A 26,347-nucleotide genomic window follows, 5' to 3' on the forward strand; every position below is an offset into this window, starting at 1 on the left:
AAGAGTTCCTGAGATGGGTCAGGGAAGTGGTTTAGTGATCATGGGAAAGGACATTGTGATTTATTGAGTGCAATGTAAAAACTTTCATATATGAAAACGCATTCATTCCTCAGCAATGTTACAAGGGTGTTAATACCATGAACACTTAAAACTGGGAAAAAAGAATGAGCCCAATATAGTAACTTTCCTGGATTATCCTGTCCATAAGAGGCTGAGCAGAAATTTGAAACCAAAGTCTATGTCACCCAAAAGACCTTGTATCTTCCATCATTCATTTATTCATGCATTCAAAGTCAACAAACCATATTGAGCACTGGACTGTGGCTTCCTTTCAAGCAGGCTCCCTTCCCAAAGATGGTGAAGCAGAGATAATTTAGGACACTTAGAAAAGCCAGAGTAGGCCCAAGAGGGGTGCAGATAGATGATGAAGTGACATTACTGAAAGGACCATCATAAATTGGCTCCTTGGGCTCTAGCTTAGACCTTGCTCAGAACACATGCCCTGGAGACAAGTACACCAGTTAGTAGTCATGTCCGTCTGGGTGGCAGAAAGGAGGAAGGGTGTGTTTCTGTACAGATGACACAGCATGGGAGGGTTTTTGTTCAGTGACAGTGAGCATTTCCATGCAGTGTATTCCACCCAGCAGGCACAGTAATACAGTCCAGCATCTGCCTTCTTAACTTGGTGTATCCTGAGGCTGGCCAACAAATTACTCTGCTGTTTCCTTGCTTCATATCTTTCCTCACTAACACCTCGTTCATGGATAACATTGTCATTTGAAGAAATGTACAGAATACGTTGGAGTGGCTGGTCTGGCTTCTGTTGGTACCAGTGTATATATGCATTCTTCCTTGAGATATCTCTTATTTGGCATTCAAGAAATGCTGTGTTTCCTTCTTTCTTGGTAATGGATGTCATGACTTGTGTTATTTGAGTGTCTCCTGTTGTGTCTGAAAGAAAAGCAAAAGTAGAAATTAGTGAAATTTTGACATTCATTAAAATAGTATATATTTGTTCATTGGTAATGAAAATCTTGGGGTCTGCAGTTTCTTCCTGAAGAAGTCAAGGTGTGGTGACAAACTAAATCTGTCAGTTTAGTTTGAGTGACCATGTGGCTTTTTTCATGGGCTACTTTGACAGTCTAGGCTTTCTATTGCCTCCCTTCGAATGAATAAGATGTCTGCTGGGTAAAGCCACTCACAAGTCCAAAGGCAGGCCACCACGGTGACCTGGGGCAGGAGCAGCATTCTGCCAGCACTTGCCAGTTGAGGTGATTGAATAATGGAACAATCACAGAGCAAATCCAAGGGCTGATTTTGTAAGAGGAAGTGGCACTCTGAACACTCAGCTAAGACCCAGAAACTGCAGGAAAAGGGGTTTGTGGTATTTCCCCAAAACATCCTGTGGAAATGGATTCGCTAATGAAATTCATCAGCAGATTTCTGTCATTACTGTGTGATTGTTACCATCCAATGATATTATTGTAAAGAAGCCATTTTTGTTGTTGTTGTTAAAGAACTCAAGTCCTTTATTGGTCCAAAACAGAGATGGGGAGATGGAGGGAAGGAGGAAAGAACAGGGAGAGGGAGAGATAAAGAAGGATATTTTCATTGGGTTGCCAGGTTTTTGTTTTTGTTTTTTAAATATTTTAGAGATTTCACTCCAATGTCTCCTTGCTTTCTTGTTTTTGATTGAAGTCTGCTATTTTTTTCTCCTCTGGCTGCCTTCAAGATTTTTTCTTTGTCGTTGTCTTTGGTCCTTACACTAATTTTGGAGACCTTCAGCTGTTATTTCTTAAAATATTTATTTTTCTCCACTTTGTCTTTCTTCTCCTTCTGGGATTCTAATTACAAATGTGTTTGAAAACTGGATATTATCCATAGTTCTGTACTTTTAGGATGTATGATTTTCTGCTCTATCTCTCTCTCTAACTCATCTCCTTGCTATAGAGTGTGGGGGATTTCTAGTGGCCTATCCTCATGTTACCAAATTATTTCCTTGTCTCTACTGAGCCTACTGTTGAGTCCTTCAGAGGCATTTTGCATTTCTGTTACTGTGTTATTTATTTCTAGCATTTTCTTCCTTTTTTAAAACATAATTTTCAGCTCTCTGTTGAAATTACCTACCTGATATTGCATGTCACTTTACCTTTTCCATTTGTGTCTTTAACATATTAATCATACTTATTTCAGATTCCCCGTCTGTTATTCCATCATCTGTGTCATATGTCAGCCTGGCTGTAATGATTGCTTTGTGTCTTTACACTGATTTTCCTCTTGCCTTTTGTATGCCTCTGAAATTGTTGGTTGAAATATGTACATGTATGGTACATAAGATGCTGGCATAAATATATTTTATGCTTGCAAATGAGCACAATTTCATTCTGCGAGGCCTTTAGTGTTAGTCTAGTGAGGAATTATACTCAGTTTGAAGTTTGTTAGGTGATCAGAGTTGGAGTTTGTTGATTTTAGGGTGCAGAGATTTAAAATTTGTCTGGTCATATTTCATTTTTATCTTCTCACTTTTTGAGTCTTCCCTTTCTTATGTTCCACAGAGAAAATCTGTCTCTTGAAGCACCATTAGCTATATTCCAGTTATTTCTATTCAAGGTTTGTTGCATGCTGGTAAGAGATGAGGAAAGTGGACATTTTCTGACTCAGTCGTAAACAGGTGCAGTAAAACTGACTCTTGAATGTGGCCTTCAGGAGTGTACCTTCCTCTCCTCCAGAAGCAGCACATTCTGACCCCTGGTCCTTACCCCAACTGCAGCAGGTACCTACCCACTTCAGGCTGTGTTTTTTCCACCCTCATTAAAAGAATTTTATTTATTTATTTAGAAATAAATATATTTATTGTTATTGCAGTTTTTCCATTACCATTTTGATGCCCATTCTTCTGCAGATGAAAACATTACTTTGTGGAATTAGGGGAGATGGTTCCAGGCAAAGCTGTGGTTGTGCCTTCCCCTGAAGATTAGGTCTTTTTTTCCTGCAGCAGAGATGCAGTGGGTTAGGTCTGGATGGACTGCAGCAGTAGCTGTGTCCTCCTCCTGCAGCCAACACTATAGGGGGAAATTTCTCCAGATTCTCCTTGATGTTCTCTGCAGGAATCTTCTGGGCTTCCTGGAGAAAAAGCTTAAAATATGGTGGCAAATACCTTATGTCTGTGGTTCCCAAGTGTTTATACTCCCCCACTGGTCTATACTCAGCTCTTGTCATTTTATTAAATATTTCTAGTTTAATCTTCTGACCAGCTTAACTGGTGATTGGCAGCATATGTGCAGGCTAAGCAAATGCTCAGCTCCTGTTTCTCCCTGTAAGTGCCTGTCTGTCTCCAGATTTTCAGTCACATTCCCTGCAACTCATTTCTCTGAAAGTTCAAGCAAAGTCATTTTCAGTTTGTCCCTTCTTTATGTTGTTGTGAGAGGGGTGCAAGTCCACTTCCCCCTCTCTACATGTCTGAGCAATGCTGATATTTCCTATTTTTTAATTGCATAGCTTTTTAATTGAGTTATGAAAACTCTCTATGTATTTTTGAAATCTTCTTGGGTTTTTTGGGGATGTGTTTTGAGGTTGTTTTCTCCTAATCTCTTGCTTCTTTTTCCATTTTTTAATGTCTTTAAAGTAGCAGAAATGTTCATCTTGATGAACATGCAATTTGTCCAATTTTTTTTTCTTGCACTAAAAAAATATTGCCTAACCCATGGTCACAATAAGTTTCTCCTGTGTTTTCATCTAGAAGTTTTATCATTTTCAGTTTTACATTTGATCCTGTATATCATTTCAAGTTCATTTTTGTGTATGGTGTTCGATATGGATTGAGGGTTTGGTTTTTTTTTCACATAGATGAATAATTGTTCCAATACTCTTTGTTGTAAAGTCTACCCATTGTTCACGTTTGTATTTACCTGGCACTTTTGATAAAAAAAAAATCATTTAACCACATATGTGTAGGCCTACTTCTGGATTCTCTTTCCTGATGCTCTTATCTATGTCTATCCTTTCAACAATACCCCACTGTCTTGATCATTATAGTTTAAGAATATGTCTAAGGTGTTAATCTTTTCAAAACTGTTTTGGCTACTCTATGTCTTTTGCCTTCCCCTATATATTTTAGAACAAGCATCTTGATTTCTACAAAAAGTCTTCCAGAGATTTTGATTGGGATTACATTAAGTTTATATATCATTTTGGGGAGAGTTTGATATCTTAAATATATTGAGTCTTCCAACCCATGAACATGGCATATCTCTCCATTTACATAGTTGTTCTTTAACTTCCATTGTCAAAGTTTGTAGTTTTCAGCATACACATCCTTTATATTTTTGGTTAAATTTATTTCTAAATATTATATAATTTGTTGTTGCTATTGTAAATAGTACTATTTTTAAAATTTAAATTTCCTACGGTTAATTGCCAGGACCGTTGACCCTTCAACAACACAGATTTGAACTGCATGGGCCCATTTTTGTGAGGATTGTTTTCAATAAATACTCTTGTTCCTCCATATCCATGGGATTTGTATCCACAGATTCAACCAATAGCTGATCAATAACAGCATTTTCAGCCTGCAGTTGGGGAGTTGGCAGATGCAGAGGGCTGACTCTATGCTTTGTTCTACGCTATTTTAAATAAGGAACTTGAGCATCTGCAGATTTTGGTATTGCAGGGAGTCCTGGAACCAATGCCCCACAGATACTGAGGGCAGACTGTAGTTAAGTTTTGGGGGAGTGAAAAGTTACTCACAGATTTTTTTTACTGAATAGGGTATCAATGCCCCTAAATCCAATGTTGTTCAAGGGTCAACTGTATAGGGAATTATGAATCTTTCATTCTACTTTAGAGCTCTATATACTCCATTACGCATGTGCCTTCATTTATTCAATCAATCTCCTATGTTTGTATATTTACATAATTTCCAATATTTTGCAGTTACACAACGATTAACATTAGCATATGTATTTTTATATTGTTGAAAGTTGTGCCTTTGGAGAAAATTTCAAAAGACTTTGTTTCCTTGATGAAAAAGTAAATGCATATGAAGTTTTGTTAGATATATCCAAATTTCTCAGCAAAAAGTTGTATTTTGCATTTTTGCCAGAAATGTATATTATTTTCCCCCATTGATTACCCAGCAGAGTATGTTGTCAAACTTTTAAGTTCTTCCAAATCTCATGGGTGAGAAATAGTATCTCAAGTAGTATTGATTTGCATTTACATTACTATAAGTGAAATTGAGGGTTTTTATATGTTTAAGAAATATTTTTACATCAGTCTTCATGAATTGGCTTTTTATGTCTTTTCCCATATTCATATAGGATATCTTTAATGTTTTTTCTCCATTTTTAAAATGTAATTTTCATATCAGTAGTAGTAAGGTTTTATCTGCTAAACAGGTTGCAAATATTTTCTACAGTTTGTAATTTACTCTTTGATTCAACTTATGTTGCTTTTCACCATGCAAACTTTGCTTTCATTTTCATGTAGTAAAAGTTATCAATACTTTCCCTTATTGCATCTTGAATTTTATTTATAGCTACAACCTCATTCCCTAACTTTAGGTTGCTCAACAGAGGCTGTCAAATCTTTTCTGTAGGTTGTCAGATAACATATTTTTAGACTTTGTGAGCCATAGGGTCTGTGCTGTGATTACAAATCTTTGCTCCTGTAGCTCCTAAGCAGTCAGAGACAGTATGTAAATGTGTAGGGGTGGCTGTGTTCTGGGAATGTCAGGGACAGATATTCTATTAGAAAATGTCCTAAAAGAAGTGTTTCTTTTTTCATTTATTTCTATTAATTCAAAAAATAATAAAATAATGTAATGGTTTTTGTTTTACATTTTGAGTCAAATGAGCCGTGGTATTTATACTTATTCTAGGAAGACAACAGTTAAACTCAGATTCAGCTTAGAATAATAATCTCTTTGTTTCAGTAATTATTTTGTGAATGAGAGTTTGGTTTCTCTTTAGCTGTGGGAAATACAGACTAGCTGCCATTTCTACTGTCTGTGTTTCAGAGGCAGGTAGCAGACTGGTTGCAAGGAAGGTCCCTGAAGCCAGAAGCTCAGCCTTCCATCCGCTCTTAGTATCTTAGTGACCACAAAGTAAACAACATCTCTATGCCTCTGTTTCCTCATCTGTAAAGGGTGAATCATGATAGTATGTCAACAGATTGTCAAAAATCTGAGATGAATTAGAACAGTGCCTGAGAAAGAGCAGCAGCTCTGCGTGAATGAACACTATGATCCTCCCAGGATCCCAGCAGGATCCTAGGGAAAGGATTCCTGATGAGTATCCACTCTGTTGTGTGATCATCTAATGGTCCTGGGGGATCTGAGGCCTGTGCAGAAGGAAGTGTGCTGGTCAGGCTGTGACACATCCCTCAGTGTAGAATGAATAATCTTTCTCCCACTGGAGCAGAGGACAAGCGCTCCATTCCACACCCACCCCAAAATGTGTGCAGTAAATAAACACTGAACATCTTTCAGATGGCCTGACAGGGTTGAAGCAATGTGGGGCTTCAGGTTTTGAAAGTAATTTTATCTCTCTAATCTCAAGTTATTGAAAGTAAAGTGGAAAAAATGGTCATTACATTGCAAACATGTTATTATGGTTACATTAGATATAATATCACAGACATGGTTCCTACAACTTGATGATTTCCCCTTTGAGTCTGAACCATACCGTTTATATGGTAAGTAATCTCTGCAGTCAAAATAATAGTCAAGTTCTGTGTGGAGGGAGGCTCCGCCTGGGTGCCCAGCTGTGCAGCCTCTGTGGTTGCCCACGTTGAGAAGGATGTGTGTGGGCACAGACTGAAGGTGGTTGTTGTGCAGGTATCTTGGCAACTCTAACATTGTGGGTGTCAGTCCAGCAGGCACAGAAGTACATGGCCTCATCTTGTTTCTCTAAGAAATTTATTTTCAAGGTTGAAGTAGAAGCGTGAAGATCTTTACTTGCCTCAAATTTGTTGTTCTTTCGATTAGCAGAGATCGTTAAGTCAATGTATATTAAATGTTCGATACCCTGATCTGGTTTCTGCCGGTACCAGTGTATGTAGTCTGTGCTAAAGGTGTTAGAAGACACCTTACAAGATATATGGGCACTCTTATCCTTTGCCCTGGAAATTGATATTTCAGGTTGCTCCAGCTTTAACTGCCCAAGGCCAACTGCAAGCAAAAAATAAATTAATTAATTAATTTCCATGAATAAATGGCACATAAAGAGGTAACAATAAAAAAGTTCTTCTGTCTCTCCTTTAGACTGAAATGATAGGGGGAACTCACAGGCCCAGAGGGAGAAGAAGATGACTGCTTCCAGCAACAACATCCTGCACACCAGGCTGGCTCCCGAGGGAGAAGGTAAGAAAGTGAGGTCCCTGTTAGCAGACCAGAGTCAGGAGGGCAGGGCTGGGTGTGGTTTCTAGGAGGAAGTGGTGGCTCAGACAGTTCCCTGGGGTTCTTCATGATCTGCTGTAAATATGAGCACTTGTGAGGCTTCTTGTGTCCCATGTGTGCTGGGAGGATATGGTGAGAGTGTTTGTGATCTGGAAAGAAAATCCTGGGATAAATGTGTCCCTCTTGGGTTGGGGCAGGGATGCGTCTCACACCCACTCTGCTGTTCCTGTGAAATACTATGCCATAGAAACATTACTCCAGAAATGTGGAGCCATACCTCTTACGTTCAGCCCCTATGTCTACCTTTCTGTGACTTGCTGTGGATTCAGGACTTGGGTATGAAACCTGACCTTAATTTTTCTTTAGCACAACAATAGAAAAGTGGGACACTGAAATACCTCATTGACGCGCTGAAGAATTTGTGTTTATTTTTAAATTAATCTATATGTCACCACACAGACTATGACTCAGGGAAACCAAACATCATTTATAATCTGGGTGCCTTTTAGAAAGGGCTGGACTGCAGTTGCTGGCAGATAGAGGAGGCAGAGCAGTCTGGGGACTCAGCTTCCCATTCTGGACCTTGGCACTGTCTCATGAATACTATGCCACATGCAGTATTTTCAATGCTGTGGCATATTTAATATGTACTAATAAGCTTTCAAATTAATATAGCATCTAATATCTGTTTAGAAACTATTATTTGTAAGGCAATATTCTAAATGTGTACTTATTTTATGTAATCCTCTCTACAACACTCCAGTGAGGTAGCTCTTAAGATGACCTCCATCTGGCAATGAGAACAGTGGCAAAGAGAGGTGACTCATTCAAAGACCAGATCTGGGAAACATGAGAGCTCAGATAAGTAACAGTTCGTTAAAGAAAATCTGAGTAAAATGAGGTATGAAAAATGACAGGAAAATGGACCCACACTTTACTGCTACTTTGAATTTTTCTCTACGTATTTTTGAATAGAAATAGGATTGCTTGGTATTATGTATAAATAAACATTTTTAAGTGGAATTTGAATATTTGGCTTTATATTCTCTTTTTTCAATTAACTTTTTAGCGAGCAATGTTGAGGTCTTTAATCTATGGTAGCATTATTTAATGACCAAAGTTATAATTAAACACCTTCCTATACCAGATAAACTTATCTGACATTTGTTGTATTACTTAACCTTCTCGTGCCTCACATTCTATGTTACAAGTTGCCTGCATGGGTATCTTTCAAGGTATTAAGGGGTTTACGTGTTCACTGTGCACAAGGGTAATGCACAGAACACTCAAATATTAATACCTGGCACATCATGAGTCTTCAATGATATTAGAAATTCTAATTATCAGTATTATTGTCAAACAAAGCCAAATTTACTTTGTTAAATGTTTTTTATGATGCAACCATTGTAGCTTATTTAGGAAAATATATAAAGTTAACATACAGAGAAGAAATAAAACCATCTATTCCCTCAGGAATAATCATTCTTAAAATTTTAGACAATTTATTCCCCATTCTTTTATTATTATTCTATCATTGCAAAGAGTTTTATGGTTAAAAAGTTATTATTAGATACTCATGAATTTTTCTTTATGTTATATTGTGAATATTTTAAAATTTTATTAATAAAATACAATAAAACAATAAAACATTGTTTTCAATGACTGCATAATAGTTTATTCTTTGAATTCGATGTAAATCAGGTGTCTCTTTCCCTGTAAATCATCATGTAGCCTGAAATATGAAAAGCTGCTGGAGAGTTTCATTCTAAGATCTGAACACAGCAGAGTACATCACTGTCTGCATCTCGTTACTGGTCCATGAGGCTCTTTTGAGAACTAAATGAGACAACCATGTAGACAAGATGGCCGTGGTATGTCGACAAGCTTGTCCGTGCATTCCTGTCTGAAAAGGGCTTATATTCTCATTCTTTTTGATTCTCTCAAGTCTTTCTCTCTGTGCTTGCTTTCATTAACAGTTTAGATGATCAGTGAGACCCTATATAGGTTGAAGAAATCAGCTTGGGTCAACACTGAGAGAATAAAATGGTCAGGAATCACACAGACAGGATGTTATCTCAAAAGTTTGAATGCCTCAGAAGTAGGAAGAGAAAAGCTGACATGGTGATCTTCCACAGCTTTTCCTGTGAATCTCCTTTCTTTCTTCCAATGCCTTCCCTGAATTGAGAACCAGGGTCCTCAAAAGATGAGATGATGGGGATGAATATGTTGTCATAAACTTAGATATTATCAAATAAATAAAGGGCTATGTATGTCACAGATGCAAGGGAATGTCCATATTCTTCTATGGGGTGACAGCATGTACCGCATAAGAAGAGTGTGTGCTAATTAAAGGGTTGTCATTTGGGAAATGAATTGATACTTTATTGACATTTTACATACTCTGTGAAAACTCCTGATCACTCAAATCCTTGTCACATGGTTCAGTACTAAATAGTAAATTGTGTCAGGGAATGTTTCACAAATTTTAGTTTTGGTTTCTCCATGGGTATAGGAAAAATGCATAGCATTCTTTATATCCTCTTATGGTCTAGAGGTCAGACTCTGAGGCTAGATTACTTGGGTTCAGTCCTACTCTGCATTGTATCAGCTGTATGACTGGGAGAAGTTCTTATGATACATAATTATCTCTCTTACTTCATGAGTCAAGAGAGAAGAGACCTAACAGGTTACAGTGAGGGTTGAAGAATTTCATATGCCCAAAGAATTGAGAACACTAATAGACATCTGTCCCACACAAAAAAATTATTAGCTGTTCATTCTCTGGGCCCATTCTCACTCTTCTTTCATAGGCAGAACCAAGGGTCACTCACAATATGGTGGGCTCATCAAATGACCCCAGGGGATTGGACTGTATTCTGATGATATAATGTTCCCACATCCCTGAATGTGAAGTGAGGAACTATCTTCCGCCTCCCCCAGTAAAAAGATACTGGCTCCATCCCAAGTTGACCTCAAGTATGTTGTTTGTTACAGAATTGTGATGTTTACATTTTCAGGGTAGCCTCATGGTCCAGTTCAAAACATATGAACTTCCTTTTTGTAACCAATAACTTCAACTCTCAGAGCTTAATATTTTATCTGTAAAATGGACAAATAATGGTTATAGTGCTGGAGTGTTGTGATAATTATCTGTGGCAATGTGCATGTACTCTATCTAGGAGAGCTGGCACACAATGCTTCCCTCCCTCAGCCTGAGCCATTCCTGTTAGTGGAAGTGTCTAGATGGTGATATGAATAATGGGGCCTGTGTCTGCTCATTCCCAATCAGGATTTAATTCATAAGGAAGTGTGTTAAATGAACACAGCTTTGGGAACACCATGGTCAGAAATGCTTCCTGCTGAAGGTGGGGCTTAACATGTGAGCAAAAACAATTGGCTTCCTGTAAACTCAGATGTGCTGCAGGGAAGGCGAGGGGGAGGCTGGTGGCCCAGGCAGGAGTTAGCTGAGTGTGGAAATGCTGTGGTGGGGCAGAGACCCAGAAGAGGCTGTTGGGTGCCTTGGCACTTGTGTGCTGTGGGTGCCAGCAGCACACTAGCCAATGGCCCATGTTTTTCTATGAAGTGTATGGTAGGACTGATGTAGACTTTTGAAAAATTTTTCTTGCTTCAATTTTGTTGTTTGTTCACCTAAGTGAACTGGAGCTAGGATATTTGTTGAGATGATATGCTTAAGGTATGCCATAATTTGGTGTGGTTGCTTCTGATACAAGTGTACAACTGTATTTTCAAAGTCTTCGGTGGACATCGTACACAATATGGACATTCTATTGCTCTGGGAATTGCCATCTTAGGCGGCTCCAACTGTAACTGTCCATGTCCCACTGCAAATGAAAAGTGGAAATTCCCATGAATATCTGACATAGAAACAGAAACACTTAAAATACCTCTTTTATCTCTCATCCATGTTCAAATAAATTGAAGAGCAACTCACTAACACCAAGGGAGAAAAATATGAATGTTCCCAGCAGTGACATCCTTCCGTCTGCCAGACTGTGTCACCAGGGAGAAGGCAGGAAAGTGAGGATCCTGGTTGGAGTGTCCAGGGCAGGGGGAGGAAGGTGTGAGAGGAGGAAACGGTGGGTCAGGTGGTCCCATGGAGGCCTGAGCAAACTGATGCAGAGCTGAGCAGTGTCAGGGGTTCTAATGACTCTCATGCTGAACTGACAGGGAACATGTTTCATGATCTACATTATGATTAGGTATGTCACAAATTTTTTTCCGAGTTGTACTGAAAAGCTGTCATAACATTTATTTCCTAATATGTGTTTCTCTGTAGACACTATATGGCTAAAGAACAGTGCTCTCTCTCTGTACATTAGCAAAGATATTTTGAGAAGATCTACACTTTCCATGCATTCCTTTTGGAAATGGATCTTCTCACATGTGATGTTTGCCACTTAGGTTCTGGTCTCTAGTTTCCTTGCATAAAATATACAAGGGACTAGGAAGGTTTTGTTTAGGCTCAAGAACACAACGTTGTCTCCATTTAGATACCGTCATGGTCATAAATAGTCTTGGTCTTCATGTAAATCAATGAAAATATGAGCCCAACAGAGGTGGGAGAGGGCTGACAGATCATATGTCTAACTCTATCTCTTGAGTCTGCCTTACCTAAAAATTACTCTATTTTCCCTTCCAGTACATCTCAAAATTAAATAGTAGACTATGAGTCATTGAAATAGGGACTAGAGAGAATAAACATGTTGATTTTATTTGGGTAATTTTTAACTATGGTGAGCGGCATGTATAGGAACCTTAAAGGAGATAGCTATATTCTTAAAGAAACCCACTACAGACACAACTTTTAGAAACTGAAAATATAGGTCTTTGTATTGTTTTATATTTAAAAGTCAATTGACAATTTATTGGCATTTAATTGCCAATTAGGACACCCAATCACTCAAATCCTGGGCACATGCTTCAGCAGACATTGATAATTTGTGTCAGTTAATGTCCCATAACGATTAGCTCTGTTTCCCATATGAGGATGGAAATACTGTATTCTTCCTTTTATTGCCTTGCAATTAGAAAGGTTTTAGTGTAACAGCCAAGAGGAGCCAGATGATATGGGTTTCTCCCCTGCTCTGACAACTAGCTACATATCAGCTGTGTAACTTGAACAAGTGACTGAATCACTTAATACATCACTTACCTCGAGAGTCAAATACACTTGATGATAACAGATATATAAGTAGTGTGAGTTGAAGGAGCTAATATATTCAAAGAATTGAGAACATAAACTGGTAACTTACACACACACCCTGACCACCCCAAACCCATACACAACACACACTGTTATTTCTTTGAATCATGGCAGGTTCTCTCTACTTTCACAGACAAAATCAAAGGTTACCAGATATAACGGGCTCATCTAACATCCCCAATGAATTCGGAGCTCTGGTCTGATGATGTCATGCTGGCTGAAACCTTTTTCCCACACCTCCCAGAAAAATGACTTTGCTTCATCCCTAATTTGATCCAGATACCCCAATGTTCAGTTAAAGTACTGAGTCCTTGAACTTATTATTGTGGTCTCACAGTCCAGTTCAAAAAGGATGGACTTCTTGTTTTTGCCTGATCTTTAAATCTAAATTCTATAAGCTTAAATTGTTAGTTGGAAAATGGAACAATAACAGTTATTGCTAAGGGGTTGTCTTGAGTACGCATGATAATAATGGCTCTAGCCACCTTGACAACTTACTGAGAGCCTCTGGATGCTGAGATGGTGGAGAGTGGCACAGCCTGTGCTCCCTGTCCCCACAGAAGATTAATTTGGATATATTGTCAAATAAAGCTGTGGAAGCACAATCCCTGGAATTAACTGGGAGCTATGTGCAGGTATAATCCAAGATGGCTTCCTGGAGAGCTCAGGAACTGCTGCAGATAAAGTGAGGCTGAGGCCAGGAGCTCAGCTGGAGAGGGGGCTGCTGGTTGTGGTTGCCACTGTTGGGAAGGATGTGGGTGGGCACAGATCCAAGGAGGGGATCTTGTGTGGGTTGTCTCAACAGTTCTAGTAGCGTGAGTCCAGCCAGCACAGTAGTAAATGGCCACATCCACTTTTTCTATGAAATTTATGGTCAGCATTGAAATGAGACTTAGAGAATTCTTTCTTGCCTCAATTTTGTTGTCCTTCCCACCTTGGTTACTTCGAGCTGGGCTTTTTGTTGAGCTCACATAAATCAGATGCTCCAAAGCCTGATTTGGTTTTTGCCGGTACCAGTGAATGATGTCGTTTTCAAAATTTGTGCTTGATACCTTGCAGTATATGTCAACACTTTTCTTTACTTCTGTGGAAATGGATATCTGAGACTGCTCCAATTTTGATAACCCAAGTCCAACTGTATGTAAAAGAAGAGAATTTCCAATGAAATCTGATAATATAAGAAACATTAAAGAATTTCTTTGCTGCCTCTTCTAGATTGAAAATGTTAGGGACTGTTACTCACGTGCCCAGAAGGACAAGAACGTGAATGCTTCCAGCAGGGACATCCTGTGAACAGACCGTGTCCTCAGGGAGAAGCAGGAAAGTGGAGACCAGGCAGCAGGGCAACTCAGGTCGGTAGCAGGTGGGTGTAGCCTAGATTGGGGAGAGGGAATGAAGTGGTGCATCAGCAGGACCTTGGGCCTTTAGTGCCATCTGCTGGTCAGAGGTTACTCCTTTCTGTTGGCTTCACGATCTCAAGATACGGCTGGTGGTCTCTGGAGGGTTCTTCGCCATGAATGTGAGGAGTCCTTGGCGGCACCTTGGGACATGCTGCTATAGATGCTTATTGCAGAAACTCAGAGAAACAAGGTAAGAGGGAAATAAATAAACAGTAATGATATCACCAAGACCAAATCTATTTATCATTACGGTGTTAATGTGTAGAATTCTTCTGTATATATATATAAGGATAGTAATGTGATTTTTGTGAATGATAACTATATTAAGTTACATGTGGAACATGTACAGGGTTTTGTGCTCTCTTTCTTTGAGTTCACCTTATATTCTGAGCAACTTACCATGACACTGAAGCATTTTTTAATGTCTGCAGCTAATCACTGTTCATCTCTGTAATTGAGAAATTGCCTGACCCTGTGCCAATTTCCTAATCTCTTTGCACCTCAGATTCCTCACCTGAAAATGGGTGCAGTAATAACGCCTGTCTCAAAAGATTATGAAGATTACATAACTAAGAAGGCTAGCTTGCCTAGATTCTGGCATATATCAAATTTTCAGTGATTATTAGACATTATTGTTAATACTACTATTGTTTTTTAAGAATTTAACTCCCCTATACTGTCAACTCATTCCCTTATGGCTATCTCTGAAAGCATTGTATGTATTAGAGCTTCTTGAACCCTGGACAGCAGTTGTCCCTGAAGTTTATGTCCAGTCCTGTAGTATACCGTGTGGAGCAGATATGAACTCAGACTAGTTTGGGTCTTCTCAGGAAGAAAAGAGAGGAAGAAGCTGGCTCACTGTGGCTAGATATTTTTCCTGAGGCAGCTGCCCTATTTTCCCTCTTGTCCAATAAATACCACAACTGAAATGAAACATTGGAAAGTTGAATGTTGAAGAGGTAGAGAGTGGTAGACTAGAAGGCTTGTGGCTCTTCCCCTGCACAGAGATGTATCCTGGGAGTGAGAAGGAGGAGGAGTGGGGCACCAAAGCTGCAGTTTGGCCAGTGCTGCTGCAAGCACTAGGCTCTGTGACCTGGTTGCTGCCACTGCTTGGGAAGCCATAGTCATCTGACACCTAAGTCCCTCACCCCTGCATCACTGCCAGACATTTGCTTCCAGATCCAACTTCAGCATCAATGTGTGGGTGGCTGATGGGGTGGTAGGCAGCTGTTGGGAGTGTTTCTAACTAGTTGAGTTCACACTCTCTACTTGATATTAGCTGCAAGGAAGGCTGAGAAAAGTATCTGACATTTTTCATACCTATAGTGGGAGATGGATTTGTTCTTTTACAAGACTTGTAATGTGGGAAATTCCCTAAACTTAGGACAAGGTTTTAAATGTTATGAACAGAAAGGAACATAAATGGTCACTCTAGAAGCACTCCTGGAAAAAAAAAATTTCTTCAAACAAGGAGGTAAAGAAAGTTAGAAATTATCTTTTATTTATAATTTTAAACACTTTCAGAAAATAGGTATTTTATTGCATTTACTTTTCATAATATTTATAGCTCGTGATAATTAAAACATTCTTTGTGGCAGGCAATGCACTACAAACATTTTGGTCTCATTATATCATTTAACCTTCACAAACCTATTTTGTGCTGTTAATGTTGTTCTCAATTTTTAGATGAGAAAATGGAGGCGTTGACAGAGCAGCATCTTGTCCCAAGCCTGACAGGAGTGGCAGAACAATAATTTGCACCAGAAGGTCTGACTCTGAAACCCGTGTTCTTAAGGAAGATACTATACGTCATATGTAATGAAATAGTTTTCTTCAGTTTAGGATAGTCTCTTACAGTTAATTTAGCCCCTATTTTTTGTGTTTTCTGTGTTTCTCTCTCTTCCTTGGCTCATCCCCAGGACGGCATCAATGCATATGGGAGGAATGGGAGTGTCTGCCACCCTCCGCATCCTCTCAGACTTCCAGCTCTTTGCCCTGGGATTTAGCCTCTTCCTCTGAATTGGCTGGAGCAATGACCATACCTGAACCTACTACTACTGACTCCACACTATGCCCTTGGGTTCAAAGTTCCCACACTGCAGCTTCTCATCCAAATCCTCGGTGCTGTATGCCATGGTCCCCTCAGCACCTCTCACCCTCTTAGAGACCTGAGAGGCATTTGGGTCTGCTACACATGAAGCTGTGGGCAAAGCACTGCTGGTTTGGGCTCAGTCTTGTAAATGCCTTCCACTAGTCACATTGTTTTATTTACTGTAGCCATGCTGGGGAGCTTCCTATCACCAAATAATCTCAGATTCTCTCTCGATCTATTTTAAGGATTTTTTTGTTGTTGTTTTGCTTTGTTTTTTGAGGTTCTGTCCTCTCTGGGATAAGACCCTCAGAAGCAAGGGAACCAGAAAGGTACCACCTCTTGCCCTCTCCCCTTATCTCACAAACATCACAACTGGCAGTGCTACCACTTCCTCTAGGGCGGATGCTAACTTCCCTGTCACCACCTCCCCACTTAACTGTATCTAGACCTCTAGCAAAATTCTTTGTTCCTAGTTTGCCAGCTTGCATTGACCTTTAAACAGGAGATTTGGAAATTTAGAAAACGTTTTCCTTTTTCAACTAAACCTGACTTTCAAGCCCACTATCTTATGATTAATTCAAAAAGTGAGCTTGTCAACTGTGAAGTATATAATAAAGAATTGTTAGCTATAATTACCACTGTATATTATATTCCCAGAACTTCTAATGTTCTAACTGGAAGTTTGTACCCTTTGATTAATATTTGCCCATTTCTCCCACCCTCTAACCCCTGGTAAACACCATTCTACATTTTGTTTTCATGAGTTTGGGTTTTTTAGATGCCCAGTATAAAGAGATCTTATTGCATTTTCATTTCTCTGTATCATTTATTTGACTTAGCATAATGCCCTCAAGATTTATCCAAGTTGTGGCAAAGGCAAGATTTCCTTCTTTCTCATTACTAAGTAATATTTAATAGCATATATACCTTGTCTTTTTTATCCATTCATCTGTTGACAAGACATTTAGGCTGTTTCCATTTTTGGCTACTATAAATATGCTGTAATAATCATGAAATGCAGATTTCCCTTCAAGATCCTAATTTCACTTCATTTGGATATATACCTACCCGAGGGATTGTTAAATCATGAGGCAGTTCTACTTTTAATTTTTTGAAGAACCTCCATACTATTTTACATAGTAGCTGCCTCAATTTATAATCCCATCAACAGTACACAAGGGTTTCTTTTTCTCCATATACTCACCAGTGCTTGTTATTTCTTGTCTTTTAGAAGAATGTCATTTTAGCAAGTATGAGGTGATAGCTCATTGTGTTTTTGGTTTGAAATTCCCTGATGATTAGGATGTTGCACAGCTTTTCATGTACCTTGTGGTCATTTGTTACATCGTCCTAGGAAAAATGTCTATTCAGTTCTTTTATATATATTTTTTAGATTCTATATATTTATTTTTAGAGAGGGGAAGGGAGGGAGAAACAGAGAGAGAAACATCAGTGTGTGGTTCCTGCTCGAGCACCCCTCACTGGGGACCTGGCCAGCAACCCAGGGATGTGCCCTGACCGGGAATCAAACCAGTGACACTTTGGTTCGCAGGCTGGCACTCAATCCACTGAGCTACACCAGGCAGGGCTCTTCTGTCTATTTTTAATAGGTTTGTTTGTTTTTTAGCCATTGAGTTGTATGAGTTATTTATATATTTAGGATATTAATCCCTTATCTGCTATATGATTTGCAAGTACTTTCTCTCATTATGTAGGCCGCCTTTTCATTTTGTTGATGGTTTCTTTTGCTCTGCAGAATCCTTTAAGTTTCATGTCATCCTACTTCTTTATTTTTGCTTTTATTGCTTATGGACACATTGTACCCAATAAAATCATACAATACTACATATCATTTATATCTTGATTAAATCTGGAAAATAAATAAAAGAAGCATTTTGTTCTTTATTTCAATGTCTCTGGTTATATTTCTGCTTGCTTGTTTGTTTTCTTGATTAGGTTCCACTTACAGGAGTGGGGAGGGGATAATGGGGTGGAAAAGTAGAAGGGTCATCAAGGAACATGTATAAAGGACACATGGACAAAGCCAAAGGGGAGTAGCATTGAGGGTGGGAGGTGGGATGGGTGGGGGGGTAAGTGATGGGGGAAAAGGGAGACAACTGTACTTGAAGAATAATAAAAAATAAATAAGTAAATAAGAAAGTAAGGAAGTAAACAAATAAAATAAAAGAAGCAAAAAAACAGGATCATGTTCTGGGCACAGCTACCATCTCCTTCCATGGGATAAATTTCATGGCTTATTCTTAATAGAGAGAGAGCTACAAGCAACCTGACTTATGTTAGAGAATATAAATGTTCTTGTTACAGATTTCTCAATCATTATTCTCATAAATATTTTGATGATGTACATAAGTCGAGGCTATGGGGATTTCGGCCCTCTCCATGTATCCCATATTTCCTGTTAAAGCAAGTTTACACAATTACATATGATATATTATTTTATTAGCCTTTTCTCTAAGGACAGACTGTCTAGAAAGGGAACTCTACCAGATATATTCACAATGCAATCCGTTAGCCATGGCTTGTTAAAGGACTGTTCATTCTGTCTTGATCAGGCTCTACTGGGCAGAGACAGGTCTGGGAGAACCTATTTTTGCCCACAAATGCCACAGTGTGTTTTATAAAGGTAATAAACATTAAGGATATTTACAGTGGCCAAATAGTGCAATTGAAAGAACACGGACTATTTGATTGGACTAACTACTGCCCTCCCCCCCTCCAAGCATCAATTCTTTCTTGCATGAAACAGGTTTATTTGCAGAGTTTTTATGATGATCACATGGGCTTCTAAACACATGGAACATCCAGCACATTATCTGGCAGACATGATGGAAAACCTGATATGAATTCCATTTTGTTCATTGCCAGTGCCTTTAACCTGAGATTTTCATAATTACCTAAATCTCTGAGAAATGAAATAATAGACCTTGCCTTCTCTCTGAAATTATCAGGCCTTTCAACAAATGAGTCTCAAATGAGAAATGAAGTCAGTAGGAAATTACGTCAAACCAGACATTTGGAGGCAAAGTTGCTGGCACCTGTGGGGGTACAACTGATAGCCATCATACTCCCTTTTCCTTCTCCAAATTCTAAGGCATCGACATGAGAAGCACAGGAAGTGCTACAAACTGAGGCTGAGACCTAGCAAGCGCTGAGGTTTGAACTCAGGACTGAGGATGCTTCATGCTGGGAAGGATGTGGGCACATTCATGGTAAGGGGTTTGTGTGTATTTATTATCTTGGCTCCAATGACACTGTGGGTTCCTAGGGGTCATTATATTAGGTCATCACCTCTTCTGTGGAATATATATTAGGAACCAAAGGGGAGCAGACAGAATTTTATGTTCCTTATGGTTGTAGTTCTTTGCCAGTAACTGACATTGTTCCGCGAGTTTTTGAAAACTGAGACAGATAGTTAAACAAGCAGCTTGCAGCCATCTAGTAAATCTTATCTTCCCCAAACCAAGGACAGTTGAGTAAAGGGTTTACACATTTCCTACCCAACCAGAGGGTAAATTGCTTAAATCATCTATCAGTGAGATAGACAGCAGAAATCCAATTAGTACCATTTGCCAACCACACCCAAGGATAGATGTATTTAAGGGAATAAATTTCACTTCAGTACATCAGCATGAAGCTGATGAATTTTCTGTTGAGGTCCTCCCCAAGACCTCCCATAAACTCCCAGTCTTAAAAAAACCTCAAAATAAAGGTCCCCCTGTGCTCTCTCCCTCCCAGGACCATGCCGGTGCCTTTCCCTTTCCTCTCTTTCCCCCCCACAAACATGCATCAGTCCTATACTTTAAGGAACACACCCCATCAGACTTGCAACCAGGGAGAAAGGCCAATAATGGTTCATCCCAGACTAACCCCCTGACCCTGTCCCCAGTGCTGGTGCCCCTTTCTCTGACACTTTGTGACTGAGACTTCCCCTGTCCAGTTGGACCTGTGAACTTACATCCCTATTAGCATCTTCACTGACCAGTTAGAGTGGCTCCATTCTGATTTATCAATATAGTGCAGTTTGGACCAATCCAACAGTGAGTATTTGTAGTCCTCATTTGCATGAAGGAAGACCCATCAGGGACCAGAGGTGGGAACTTCTGTAGATGTATGTAAGCTCCCCTCTAGTTCCCAAAGTGTGTTTTCTCTTTCCACCAAAGAGTGCAGACTGTGCCTCCCGGGCTGGAGCTGAAACACTAAAGATGTGTCACCAGACTGGTCAGAGCCAACTGGATGAGAGCAAATGGAGCTGCCCAGAGCAACCAGAGCAAAGCAGAGCTGTCTAGGTGGAGAAGGGCCTCACCCCATCACAGACTAACAGCCATACTGCTTCACAGCCATTATCCTCAGAGCCTTGCTGCTTCAGAGATGAGCTATACCACTATTGAGCTGTGCCACAGCAGTGCTGTGTTCTCACAGCTGTGCTGTACCGCAATGGAACTGTTCGCATGAATAAAGATTCCGTCTTTGCCACACTCCAAATTGAAGATTACTCTTGACATTGAGTTGGCACCAACAACCACTTATTAACATAGGTACAGAATATATAATATGTATAATTATAGTAAATTATAACGTATAATATATAATATAATATGTAAATATGTATATCTAGTCTTCCTGGGGCCAGTGAAATATAAGCCCGTTGGTCTTGTCAGCCTGCTATGATGGGAGAATTAGTTCAAGGTCCCCAATGTAAATGTAATTGATTGGCTTTTCCTGATCATACAATACTTATCACATATCAAAAGATCAGAATTAATGTGGTGATGATAGAAGGACTGTCCATTACATTGCAGCCTTGAGGAGCAGGTTAGAGAATACTGTAACTCTTGCTCATGTTTCTGCCTCAGCTGGCCTTGAGGTGTTACCTGGCAACAATATGGGATATAGTCTATCATGAATGATTAGAATTTCATATGATTTCTTGACCTTGAAGTCCACATCCATTTTCTATATTGTTTAGAGACCACAACGAGACAGGTCCATAGTGTTTATAATAAGCTTATGAAGGCACAAACCTCTATGTCACGAGCACTTGGAGGAAGGCCTGGAATATGGTAGGCATATAACAGATATTTATGCAACAACTTATTATGTGTGTGTTTTGGAAGATTTGAATGAGAATGTCAGTAAAACTGAATTACACAATGTGTGTACTTTCTATAGAAGACTAAAAGAAGCTGTTGGTGAACAGAATTCTCACATAGTTAATCTGGGAAGAAACATAGTTGGGGACCAGTGACTCATGCAAATCCTTACTCATCACACTGGACTGAAAGAGGGGTTGACAGTGGAGCTGAGAGGAAGGCAGACTAGGTGGGCAGAGGGGACCTGATTCAGGTCTCTGAGCCCTGTGCTGCTCCGTACCTCCCTGCGCCTCCCAGGAAGCAGCAGCATCTCCAGCTAGTGCTGTGGCAGGGCTGGGCCAGGCACATTTTCCAGGGAAGTTGAGTGTGGCCCAGAAACCTCCCCCAAAGCTTCGCATCATGCTTGCTTTTCCCACAAGCTTTGTGGCTGCCAGGTGGGGTCTTCTGGGAACTGCTGGCTCAGACCAGCTCCACGTGGCTGCCAGCTGTGCAGACTTTCTTTCCTCATGAGTGGTCCAGGCATGGGGCTGAGCCTGGGGGCCCAGCTCTGGGCAGCCAACAATGTAATCTAGTAAAGACTGTGCTGAGGGGAGATAGACTTTCTGAAGAAGGAGCTGCCAGAAGGGGCACTTTGGAGAGTTTTAAGTGAGACCTTGTAATTCTGTGAGGATGAATTGCTTTGGTAAAGACAGAATGGCAGCTTCAGTCCAAGCACTGCTGATGCAGATCCTGGCCCGCGGGATCTGTGTGTTGTGGCTGCAATGGACAAGTTCACATGAACTACCGAGTCCTGTGGAGGAAGGGAGGGCATGGCCACTCTCTCAAGGGGAGAACATCCAGACCCTTGCCTTGACAGGCTTTTATTGCTTTTCTGGGTAATTTCAAGGAGGATGGTCCTCATTTACTATGCACAGGTTCACTTTGGGTGGTTATCTTTTACAGAAAACAAAGGAGAGGATGTTGCTAATTACATCAAAAAGGAAGGATATTTACGTAAAGGGAAAAGTGGTTGAACTGGTTACATTTGTCCTTGGAAGGTTTAGCATAGAGTTTAGGAAGTTACTTTAAAGATATGCACTAAACATTTGCTGCCTCAATTCAGGGTGAGGGAGTTTTAGCAAAAGGAAGCCTCATAGTGGTCTAGGTACAATGCAGGCCTTATTCCCCATGGGAGAACCTGTCTGTGAGCGTGGGTCCTGTGTGCCAGACCTCGCTCCCCACTGGCTTTTCCAAGTGGGAGCTGAGTCCGTGCCATGCAGAACGGCCTCCTATGCACTGCCACTTGAGGGAAGTCACTAGATGGGAATAATAATGCTTACTCTAGATTGGTCACCCCCTGTGTGCCAGGGATTGTGCGAAGTTGTTTGTTTTTTAAAAAATACCATTTAAGTCAGTCTTAAATACCACAAATCTTAAAACAATTTAGTGCTCATAGAATACTTCAAAGTAGTTACAATCAACTTCCTCTGACAGTGGAGGTAAGTGGAATCTCAGGGTCACATAAGAGGTAGGTAATGGATTCAAATCCAGGTCTAAGGAAAACCCATTCAATAGATGGAGAAGTTCTTTTTAAACTGTAAAGTGTAATGGACCATGAAGACAATTCCGGGAAGATTGCAGAAATTTACATGCCAGTAAGCAAAGAGCATAAGATAGTATTAAAGAACATTCATTAATTTAACAAGGCGGACCTCAAAAGTAATAGAAAATTCTCTAGCACATTTGAGTTAATAGTTGATTGCCTTCTGTGAAATACTAATTTTTAAAGGTCACTGATCCACTAGATGATAACATATATAGTCTCTGTTGAATATCAAACATTGTACATATTTCTTTTCTTTCTTTCTTGTTACCCTCATTTTCCAGACGAAATAGAGGCTTAGGCAGGTTAAGTGATTTACCGAGGTTGCCTAGCTACTAACACACCAAGAATGTGAACCAAGCTTACAGTCTCCTGAGCCTGTTCCCTAAGTAACCTGTTTGGCTGTCTATGATTCAGGGACTAATTTCTGCACTCACTGGTTTGTTGCATTTAAATGTAAAATGTGATGTTGTTATATTTCCTTTTTGTTTTCAATTCCAGGCTTCCTGTTTAAAAGGTGCAGTGTTTTGATTTCATTTAGTTACTTACACGAACTTCTGGCATCCCCTCCTGGCCATTGGAGGTGTTATACCTGTTATATTCGTCTGTATTGGAGCTCCTGTATGTGGTGTCTATGAGCAGCAAAGACTCAGCGAAATGAAAGAAAGTGCTCTGAAATGCAAGGCAGGAACCCTGTTTTATCAATTGCATTCTTTTTTTTTCTTTAAGATTTTATTTATTTACTTTTAGAGAGAGAGGAAGGGAGGGAGAAAGAGAGGGTGATAAACATCAATGTGTTGGAGATACATTGATCTGTTGTCTCTCACATACTCCCACCTGGAGACCCAGCCACAGTTTGCAGGCCCATGTTAATCCACTGAGCCACACCAGCCAGGATACCAATTGTATTCTTAATGTGCTTGGTAGTGGAAGGTAAGAAACTCTTCCTTGCAGAGCCCTGATTTCATAGCCTCAAGTGAGAGGATGGGGTGATATATTTGGTCTCTTCTGGTTCTAATAATTTGTGGTTCTGAATTAAATGGATATTCTAGACATTGAAATAACAGGTGCAGGAGAATAAAAAATGGAAGGTACCCGGGCAAAAAGGAGACTGAGAAGCAGAGGGTTAAAGCATACGTGAGAGCCAGGCTGCCCGGGGAGGGCCTGGCCCTGCCGTTGACGGGCAGTGTGCACTAACAAACATACAACAAATGTCAGTTATTATATTAGCTATTAACAGTAATTTATTAACATCGTAGATGTAAATATCAAACTATAAACATGATTGAATGATTAAAATTATATTAAAGTTATAGTAATTATTACTGTTATTAGTATCTTATTAATTTGAGTGTATTTTTCTTATGTCTCCTAGACAGTAATCCTGTGTGAATTTTGGCTCTTATGCAAATATCCTCAGCAAACTATCATCTGTCTACTAACTGTCTAAAGTAACAAGTAATATAGTCAAACTTTTTTGGCATATATTTTGCATACTTTGGAGACTTGTTTAAGACTTTTCTCACTTCAGTGTCACAAAAGCAATCTATATTTTCTTCTTTTATTTAATTTCAGATTTCAGTCCATTCTGATGCTAGGATTGGAATTTCCGGACTTTCCTGGACTAGTTGGTCACAGTCTCTTGTTCATTTGCTTTATGCACTTGTGTTGAGGTCCCTGGAGCAGATCCGGGATACAGAAAAAGGTGGATAGAGAGTTGATAGGTGAGTGGGGGAAAGGAAGGGCTAAATGATACCATGATTACACTAAGTGAATTAAGAGAGCTGAATAGGTGCAGGCAGAGGAGTGAATTGGTAGAGAAGGCTTAGCTGGGTGGTACCTGAACTGTGCCCTGAGGAAGAGGGAGATGCAGAAGCAAACAGAGAGGGGCAGATGCTCCTAGAGACCTGGAGGCTGTAACAGGGCCAGCAGAGTGTAGAGGGGCGGTGGGAGGGCAGGATGGAATAGTGAGGAGACTGGGAGACTCCTCTGAAGGATGTAGATGACAAGTGTTAGTGAGAGTGATGACATTTTGACATCAGTGTATGGCAGATGGTGTAAGGAGATCAGGCAAGCTGGAAAAAAGGGAGTGGGAGATCAGGGATACAAGAAGGATCTTCCAGGTCTTCCTTGGCAGGATGAGGACCTTCCTAGATCATGTGGCAGGGATTAAATGTAAGGTTTCATGGCATTGTGAGGGAGGAAATCAAGGCCAGCATTTATAATGTGGAAAATGAAACACAGCGTGGGCTCCCACACCTCAGGCCTAGAGTTCTGAACAAAGGGAACCCTCCATAGTGTGTTGCAGGGGGTCTTGAGAGATGTTCCAAGAGTGCTAAGTCTTATGATATGTGGCACACTAACTGACTGTGTTGTAGCCTTTCAGGCAGTTGGAAGAAAATTCATGGAGCTGTTGGAATGCCTGACATGCCTTTATTCAAGTGGAGGGTGGGGCAATCCATGCTGCTGCAAGCCACATATCACGCTGGCAGGGAGTCACAACTCCCTTATATACTACATGCACACAAAGCTGTTAGGGTGCCAAGATATTGTATAACAGAATGTGATTCTGCACATGCAGCCCACTCACGACTATGGGAATACTGCTTATCTTAGTTGCCCAGACATCCAGGTGAGGAAGCCTGACCGACTTCGTTTACCTTACAATCCACCCCATCAGGGTTCCTCACCATACAATCTATGCAAGCGTGTCTTCTGTGAAGGTCCCTTGGCGAGGAGGTCAGAGCCCTGTGCCAAGCTGCTGCAGCACCGTATACAGTGATTTGTTTCTGGTGGCCTGACTCCCAGAGGTCTGCCATAAGGCTTGTCCCTATAATGGCCGGTGTATAACCATTTATTTATTTGCATGTCACGTAGAGATCCACAGTGTTAGCCCCCAGAACACTGCCCAACTATTTGTGCAAACAGTTGGGGGTGGTGCCTCAGTTGCAGCCATGAGCCACACCATGTGCCATTCTGCACACTGGCTACTCTGACCTACTTCAGTATTAAGCCACATTGTGTCTGTTTAACTGCCACCACCCTTAGTGAGGATGGCAACTGAACAGAGGGGTTGCTCAGCATATCCCCGCAGAGCCACAACAGGCCCCCACAAGGGGCCCAGGATATACTCAGGAATGGGGGACTCCTAAACAGTATACTCATGGAGGGACAATCGCCCAATACCCAGGAAAAGTCACAAGACCTTCACCTTTTCTGGGCCTCACCCATGGGTTTTTTGGCCCTCCTCCCTATTTAAATTGTGAAAGGATATTTCCTCCCTTCCTAGGGAGGTAGGCACAGCCATATTGTCCTCCACACACACAGGGAGGGCCTCTCTGGGCACCCGCCTAGGTTTTTTCTTCAGCGCCTTTTTTTCCCCTGGGGCTGCAAGAAACACTGTTTAGCTCTCAACCACACAGGGTCACTCTTTAACTGTGAGATACAGCGAGCTTAAGACATTCCCTCCCTTTGTCAGGAAAATCTCAGACATTCCACGCAGCAACATCCTCACAGACATGTCCCCTAAAGCAAGGAACATA

General features: G+C 40.4%; 1 protein-coding gene and 1 long non-coding RNA gene across 5 annotated transcripts in view; both read left to right on the forward strand.

Moving 5' to 3' along the window:
* The window catches only part of STARD3NL (STARD3 N-terminal like), a 151,000-nt gene that overhangs the window by 114,463 nt on the left and 10,190 nt on the right, over positions 1 to 26,347 (forward strand). The window lies entirely within an intron of this gene.
* On the forward strand, positions 6,857 to 17,975 carry LOC139440980 (uncharacterized). 2 transcript variants are annotated; one of them, XR_011651315.1, is made up of 5 exons: positions 6,857 to 6,927; positions 7,262 to 7,360; positions 13,836 to 13,972; positions 15,707 to 15,787; positions 15,940 to 17,975. It is a non-coding gene; the product is annotated as an uncharacterized lncRNA (long non-coding RNA). The 2 variants fall into 2 exon arrangements; XR_011651314.1 differs by having other exon boundaries at positions 15,707 to 17,975.

The sequence above is a fragment of the Desmodus rotundus genome, chromosome 6 (genome assembly GCF_022682495.2).
Source record: "Desmodus rotundus isolate HL8 chromosome 6, HLdesRot8A.1, whole genome shotgun sequence".
NCBI lineage: Eukaryota > Metazoa > Chordata > Mammalia > Chiroptera > Phyllostomidae > Desmodus > Desmodus rotundus.